The following is a 6602-nucleotide window of genomic DNA, read 5'->3' on the forward strand; positions in this document are numbered from 1 at the left end:
GCTGATCGATTTTTTTTTCGTTGTACTGACCCTTGTTCTTTAAATGACGCTATGCAGAGGAGCACACCTGAAGGCGACCCGTAATCGCCTCATCATCGGCAAGCTCCTCCGATTTTTTTTAACGTTGTGCTGACATTTGTTCTTTAAATGACACTATCCCGAGGAGGACACCTAAAGGGGAGCCGTAATGGCCTCATCTTCGGCAGTCTCTTCCGATTTTTTTTGGTTTTTTTTTCGTTGTGTTGACCGGTTTTTTCCTTTTTTTTTACGTTGTGCTGACCAATTTTTTTTAGGTTGTGCTGACCGATTTTTTCCTTTTTTTTGTTTACGTTGTGCTGATCGGTTTTTTTTTACGTTGTGCTGACCTATTTTTTTTTACGTTGTGTTGACTGGTTTTTTCCTTTTTTTTCGATGTGCTGACCGGTTTTTTTAGGTTGTGCTGACCGGTTTTTTTTCCAGTTTTTTTTACGTTGTGCTGACCTTTTTTTGTTTTTTGTTTTGTTTTTTTGTTTTTTTTTATGTTGTGCTAACCGGTTTTTTTACGTTGTGCTGACCGGTTTTTTTTTTACGTTGTGCTGAGCCTTGTTGTTTAAATGACGCTATCCAGAGGAGGACACCTAAAGGCGAGCCGTAATAGCCTCATCGGGCAGGCTCCTCCGATTTTTTTAACGTTTCTGCTAACCCTTATTCTTTAAATGACGCTATCCCGTGGAGGACACCTAAAGGGGAGCCGTAGTGGCCTCACCTTCGGCAGGCTCCTCTGTTTTTTTCATATTTTTTAAATTTTTATTTTTTTTACGCTATGGTGACCGGTTTTTTTTGTTGTGCTGACCGAATTTTTTTCAGTTTTTTTTTACGTTGTGCTGACCAATTTTTTTTAGGTTGTGCTAACCATTTTTTTTTGTTGTGCTGACCGATTTTTTCTTTTTTTTTGGGGTTTTGCTGACCGGTTTTTTTCCAGTTTTTTTTGTTTACGTTGTTCTGATCGGTTTTTTTTACGTTGTGCTGACCGGTTTTTTTAGGTTGTGCTGACCGGTTTTTTTCCAGTTTTTTTTACATTGTGCTGACTGTTTTTTGTTTTTTTTTTTGTTTTTTTTACGTTGTGCTGTATGGTTTTTTTTTTTACGTTGTGTTGACCTTTTTTTTACGTTGTGTTGACCCTTGTTCTTTAAATGACACTATCCTGAGGAGGACACCTAAAGGGGAGCCGTAATGGCCTCATCTTTGGTAGGTTTCTCCGATTCTTTTTCTGTTTCTTTTTACATTGTGCTGATCGGTTTTTTTACTTTTTTTTGGGTTGTGGTGACCTTTTTTATTTTTACGTTGTGCTGACCCTTGTTCTTTAAATGACGCTATCCAGATGAGGACACCTAAAGGTGGGCCATAACGGCCTCATCTTCGGCAGGCTCCTCCGATTTTTTTTAACGTTTCTGCTGACCCTTGTTCTTTAAATGACGCTATCCAGAGGAAGACACCTAAAAGCGAGCCGTAATGGCCTCTTCTTCGGTAGGCTCCTCCGATTTTTTTTTTACGTTGTCCTGACCAGTTTTTTTTTTACGTTGTGTTGACCGTTTTTTCATAATTTTTTATTTTTTCTTTTTTCTTTTTACGTTGTGTTGATCGATTTTTTTTATGTTTTGCTCACCGTTTTTTTTTGTGAGTTTTTTTTCTACGTTGTGCTGACCGATTTTTTGGTTTTTGTTTTTTTTTTTCTTTTTTGTTTTTTTTTTTACATTGTGCTGACCAGTTTTCTTTTTTTTTTTACGTTGGGCTTACCCTTGTTCTTTAAATGACGCTATCCAAAGGAGGACAGCTAAAGGCAAGCCGTAATGGCCTCATCTTCGGCAGGCTCCTCTGATTTTTTTTAACGTTTGTGCTGACCCTTGTTCTTTAAATGACGCTATCCCGAGGAGGACACCTAAAGGGGAGCCGAAATTGCCTTATCTTCGGCAGGCTCCTACGATTTTTTTTACGTTGTGCTGACCGGTTTTTTTTTATGTTGTTGATGAGCGGATAATTTGTACGCTTTTTGGCATTGTTTTTAGTATGTTTTTAGTATGATCTAGTTAGTTTTTAATATATTTTTATTAGTTTTTAGTTAAAATTCACTTTTCTGGGCTTTACTATGAGTTTGTGTGTTTTTCTGTGATTTCAGGTATTTTCTGGCTGAAATTGAGGGACCTGAGCAAAAATCTGATTCAGAGACTAAAAAGGACTGCAGATGCTGTTGGATTCTGACCTCCCTGCACTCGAAGTGGGTTTTCTGGAGCTACAGAAGTTTAATTGGCGCGCTCTTAACGGCGTTGGAAAGTAGACATCCTGGTCTTTCCAGGAATATATGATAGTCCATACTTTGCCCAAGATTTGATGGCCCAAACCGGCGTTCAAAGTCACCCTCAGAATTTCCAGCCTTAAACGCCGGAACTGGCACAAGGATGGGAGTTAAACGCCCAAACTGGCATAAAAGCTGGCGTTTAACTCCAAGAAGAGTCTCTACACGAAAATGCTTCAATGCTCAGCCCAAGCACACACCAAGTGGGCCCGGAAGTGGATTTTTATGTTATTTACTCATCTCTGTACACCCTAGGCTACTAGTTCTCTATATATAGGACCTTTTACTATTGTATTTATATCTTGGTAGCTACCTTTGTTCTTATGCTATCTTAGATCATTGGGAGGCTGGCCCCACGGCCATGCCTAGACCTTGTTCTTATGTATTTTCAACGGTGGAGTTTCTACACACCATAGATTAAGGTGTGGAGCTCTACTGTACCTCGAGTATTAATGCAATTACTATTGTTCTTCTACTCAATTCCGCTTGTTCTTGTTCTAAGATACCACTTGTTCTTCAACTTGATGAATGTGATGATCCGTGACACTCATCATCATTCTCACCTATGAACGTGTGCCTGACAACCACCTCCGTTCTACCTTAGATTGGGTGGATATCTCTTGGATTCCTGATACACGATGCATGGTTGATCGCCTGACAACCGAGTGCTCGCCTGACAACCGAGCCAGCCATTCCGTGAGATCAGAGTCTTCGTGGTATAGGCTAGAACTGATGGCGGCATTCAAGAGAATCCGGAAGGTCTAAACCTTGTCTGTGGTATTCTGAGTAGGATTCAATGATTGAATGACTATGACGAGCTTTAAACTCCTGAGGGCGGGGCGTTAGTGACAGACGCAAAAGAATCACTGGATTCTATTCCGGCCTGATTGAGAACCGACAGATGGATAGCCGTGCCGTGACAGGGTGCGTTGAACATTTCCATTGAGAGGATGGGAGGTAGCCACTGACAACGGTGAAACCCTTGCATAAGCTTGCCATGGAAAGGAGTAAGAAGGATTGGATGAAGACAGTAGGAAAGCAGAGAGACGGAAGGGACAAGCATCTTCATACACTTATCTGAAATTCCAACCAATGAATTGCATAAGTATCTCTATCTTTATCTTTATGTTTTATTCATCATTCATATCCATTTGAGTTTGCCTGACTGAGATTTACAAGGTGACCATAGCTTGCTTCATACCAACAATCTCTGTGGGATCGACCCTTACTCGCGTAAGGTTTATTACTTGGACGACCCAATACACTTGCTGGTTAGCTGTGCGAAGTTGTAGTGACCACAATTTCGCGTACCAAGTTTTTGGCGCCGTTGCCGGGGATTGTTCGAGTATGGACAACTGACGGTTCATCTTGTTGCTTAGATTAGGTATTTTTTTTCAGAATTCTTGAAGATGAATTCTAGAGTTTCATGATGATTTGTTGAAGTCTGGCTGGCTGTGAAGCCATGTCTAATTTCATTGGACCGAGGTTTCAACTTATCATCACAAGAGCTTGTTGATTTCTATCAATCTTGCTGTTGGAGCAGTGATCTGCTAAGGCTTGGCTGGCCATTGGCCATGTCTAGTGTTTTGGACCGAAGCTTTCTTTGAAAGCTTGGCTGGCTGTGAAGCCATGTCTAATTCCTGGACCGGAGTCTTAGACTAAACATTGCATGATTCCTGGAATTCTCATTAAGAATTTTGATACCTTTATTTTCTTTTCCACTTAATTTTCGAAAAAGCACAAAAAAATTACAAAATCATAAAAACCAAAAATATTTTATGTTTTTTGTTTAAGTCTAGAGTCTCATTTTAAGTTTGGTGTTAATTGCATGTTTCTGTTCTTCATGCAGTCATTCATGTGTGTCTTCATTAATCCTCAAGTTGTTCTTGATGATTTCATTACTCTGATCTTTAATTTCTCTGGACTTGAGTGTTTTGTGTGTCTCATATGCATTCTCATTTTGTTAGTGTCAGTAGTATACAAACTACTAAGTTTGGTGTCTTGCATGTATTGTTATTTGATTTTGATTATTAAAAATCCAAAAATATTTTTAATTTGTGTCTTTTCAAGTCAATAATACAGAGAATTGAAGATTCAGAACATACAGCAGAGGAATTATATAGAAAAAGCTGGGCGTTCAAAACGCCCAGTGAGGAAGGCAAACTGGCGTTTAAACGCCAGCCAGGGTGCCTGGCTTGGCGTTTAACGCCCAAAAGGGTAGAGTTTTGGGCGTTAAACGCCAGAATGTGCACCATTCTGGGCGTTTAACGCCAGGATGGCACAAGAGGGAAGATTTTGTTTTTAATGCAATTTTTTTTCAAGTTTTCAAAGTTTTTCAAAATCAAATCTTTTTCAAATCATATCTTTTCAATCATATGTTTTCAAAATTGATTTCTTTCCATTTTCAAAGATACTTGCTATCAATTAATGATTTGATTCAACATTTCAAGTATGTTGCCTTTTCTGTTGAGAAAGGTTTAATGTTTGAATCATATCTTTTCTTGATAGCCAAGTCATTAATTTTCAAAATCAAATCTTTTTAAAATGTTTTTCAAATCATATCTTCTCAATCACATCTTTTTAAAACTAATCATATCTTCTTAACCACATCTTTTTCAAAATAGCTTTCAATCAAATCTATTTGATTTCTAATTTCAAATTCTTTTTCAAAAATCACTTGATTTCTTTCCCACTTTTATTTTCGAAAATCAATTAGTGTTTTTCAAAATGTTTTCAAAATCCTTTACTTAATTTTCGAATACTACTTCCCTTCTTCTCACATCCTTCTATTTATGGACTAACACTATCCCTTAATGCACAATTCGAACTCTATCTCTCTTGATAAGTTCGAATTTTCTACCTCTGCCCTCTATTTTTCTTTTCCTCTGACACCTCAAGGAATCTCTATACTATGACATAGAGGATTCCATATTCCCTTGTTCTCTTCTCTTTCTTATGAGCAGGAGCAAGGACAAAAGTATTCTTGTTGAGGCTGATCCTGAACCTGAAAGGACCTTGAAGCGAAAGCTAAGAGAAGCCAAGGCACAACTCTCTGTAGAGGACCTAACAGAAATCTTCAAAGAAGAAGAACCCATGGCAGCCGAAAACAACAACAATGCCAACAATGCAAGGAAGGTGCTGGGTGACTTTACTGCACCTACTCCCGATTTCTATGGGAGAAGCATCTCTATCCCTGCCATTGGAGCAAACAACTTTGAGCTTAAGCCTCAATTAGTTTCTCTAATGCAACAGAATTGCAAGTTCCATGGACTTCCATTGGAAGATCCTCATCAGTTCTTAGCTGAGTTCTTGCAAATCTGTGACACTGTCAAGACTAATGGGGTTGACCCTGAGGTCTACAGACTTATGCTATTCCCTTTTGCTGTAAGAGATAGAGCTAGGACATGGTTGGACTCACAACCTAAAGAAAGCCTGAACTCTTGGAAAAAGCTAGTCAATGCCTTCTTGGCAAAGTTCTTTCCACCTCAAAAATTGAGTAAGCTTAGAGTGGAAGTCCAAACCTTCAGACAGAAGGAAGGAGAATCCCTCTATGAAGCTTGGGAAAGATACAAACAATTAATCAGAAAGTGTCCCTCTGATATGCTTTCTGAATGGAGCATCATAGGTATTTTCTATGATGGTCTCTCTAAACTATCCAAGATGTCTTTGGATAGCTCTGCTGGAGGATCTCTTCATCTGAAGAAGACGCCTACAGAAGCTCAAGAGCTGATTGAAATGGCTGCAAATAACCAATTCATGTACACTTCTGAAAGGAATCCTGTGAACAATGGGACTAATCAGAAGAAAGGAGTTCTTGAGATTGACACTCTGAATGCCATATTGGCTCAGAACAAAATATTGACTCAACAAGTCAATATGATTTCTCAAAGTCTGCCTGGAATGCAAAATGCGCCAGGCAGTACTAAGGAAGCTTCATCTGAAGAAGAAGCTTATGATCCTGAGAACCCTCCAATGGAAGAGGTGAATTACATGGGAGAACCCTATGGAAACACCTATAATCCTTCATGGAGAAATCATCCAAATCTCTCATGGAAGGATCAACAGAGACCTCAACAAGGTTTTAACAATAGTAATGGTGGAAGAAACAGGTTTAGCAATAGCAAGCCTTTTCCATCATCTTCTCAGCAACAGACAGAGAACTCTAAGCAGAACCACTCTGACTTAGCAACCATGGTCTCTGATCTAATCAAAACCACTCAAAGTTTCATGATTGAAACAAGGTCCTCCATTAGAAACTTGGAGGCACAAG

The 6602-nt window shown here is 39.0% G+C and overlaps 1 non-coding gene across 1 annotated transcript; it reads right to left on the reverse strand.

The window, feature by feature from the left end:
• Positions 1–5830: 5830 nt before the first annotated feature.
• LOC112708558 (small nucleolar RNA R71) lies at positions 5831–5938 on the reverse strand. The gene has a single exon (XR_003156412.1). It is a non-coding gene; the product is annotated as a small nucleolar RNA R71 (small nucleolar RNA).
• Positions 5939–6602: the final 664 nt, after the last annotated feature.

This window comes from Arachis hypogaea, chromosome 8 (assembly GCF_003086295.3).
Source record: "Arachis hypogaea cultivar Tifrunner chromosome 8, arahy.Tifrunner.gnm2.J5K5, whole genome shotgun sequence".
Taxonomy (NCBI): domain Eukaryota; kingdom Viridiplantae; phylum Streptophyta; class Magnoliopsida; order Fabales; family Fabaceae; genus Arachis; species Arachis hypogaea.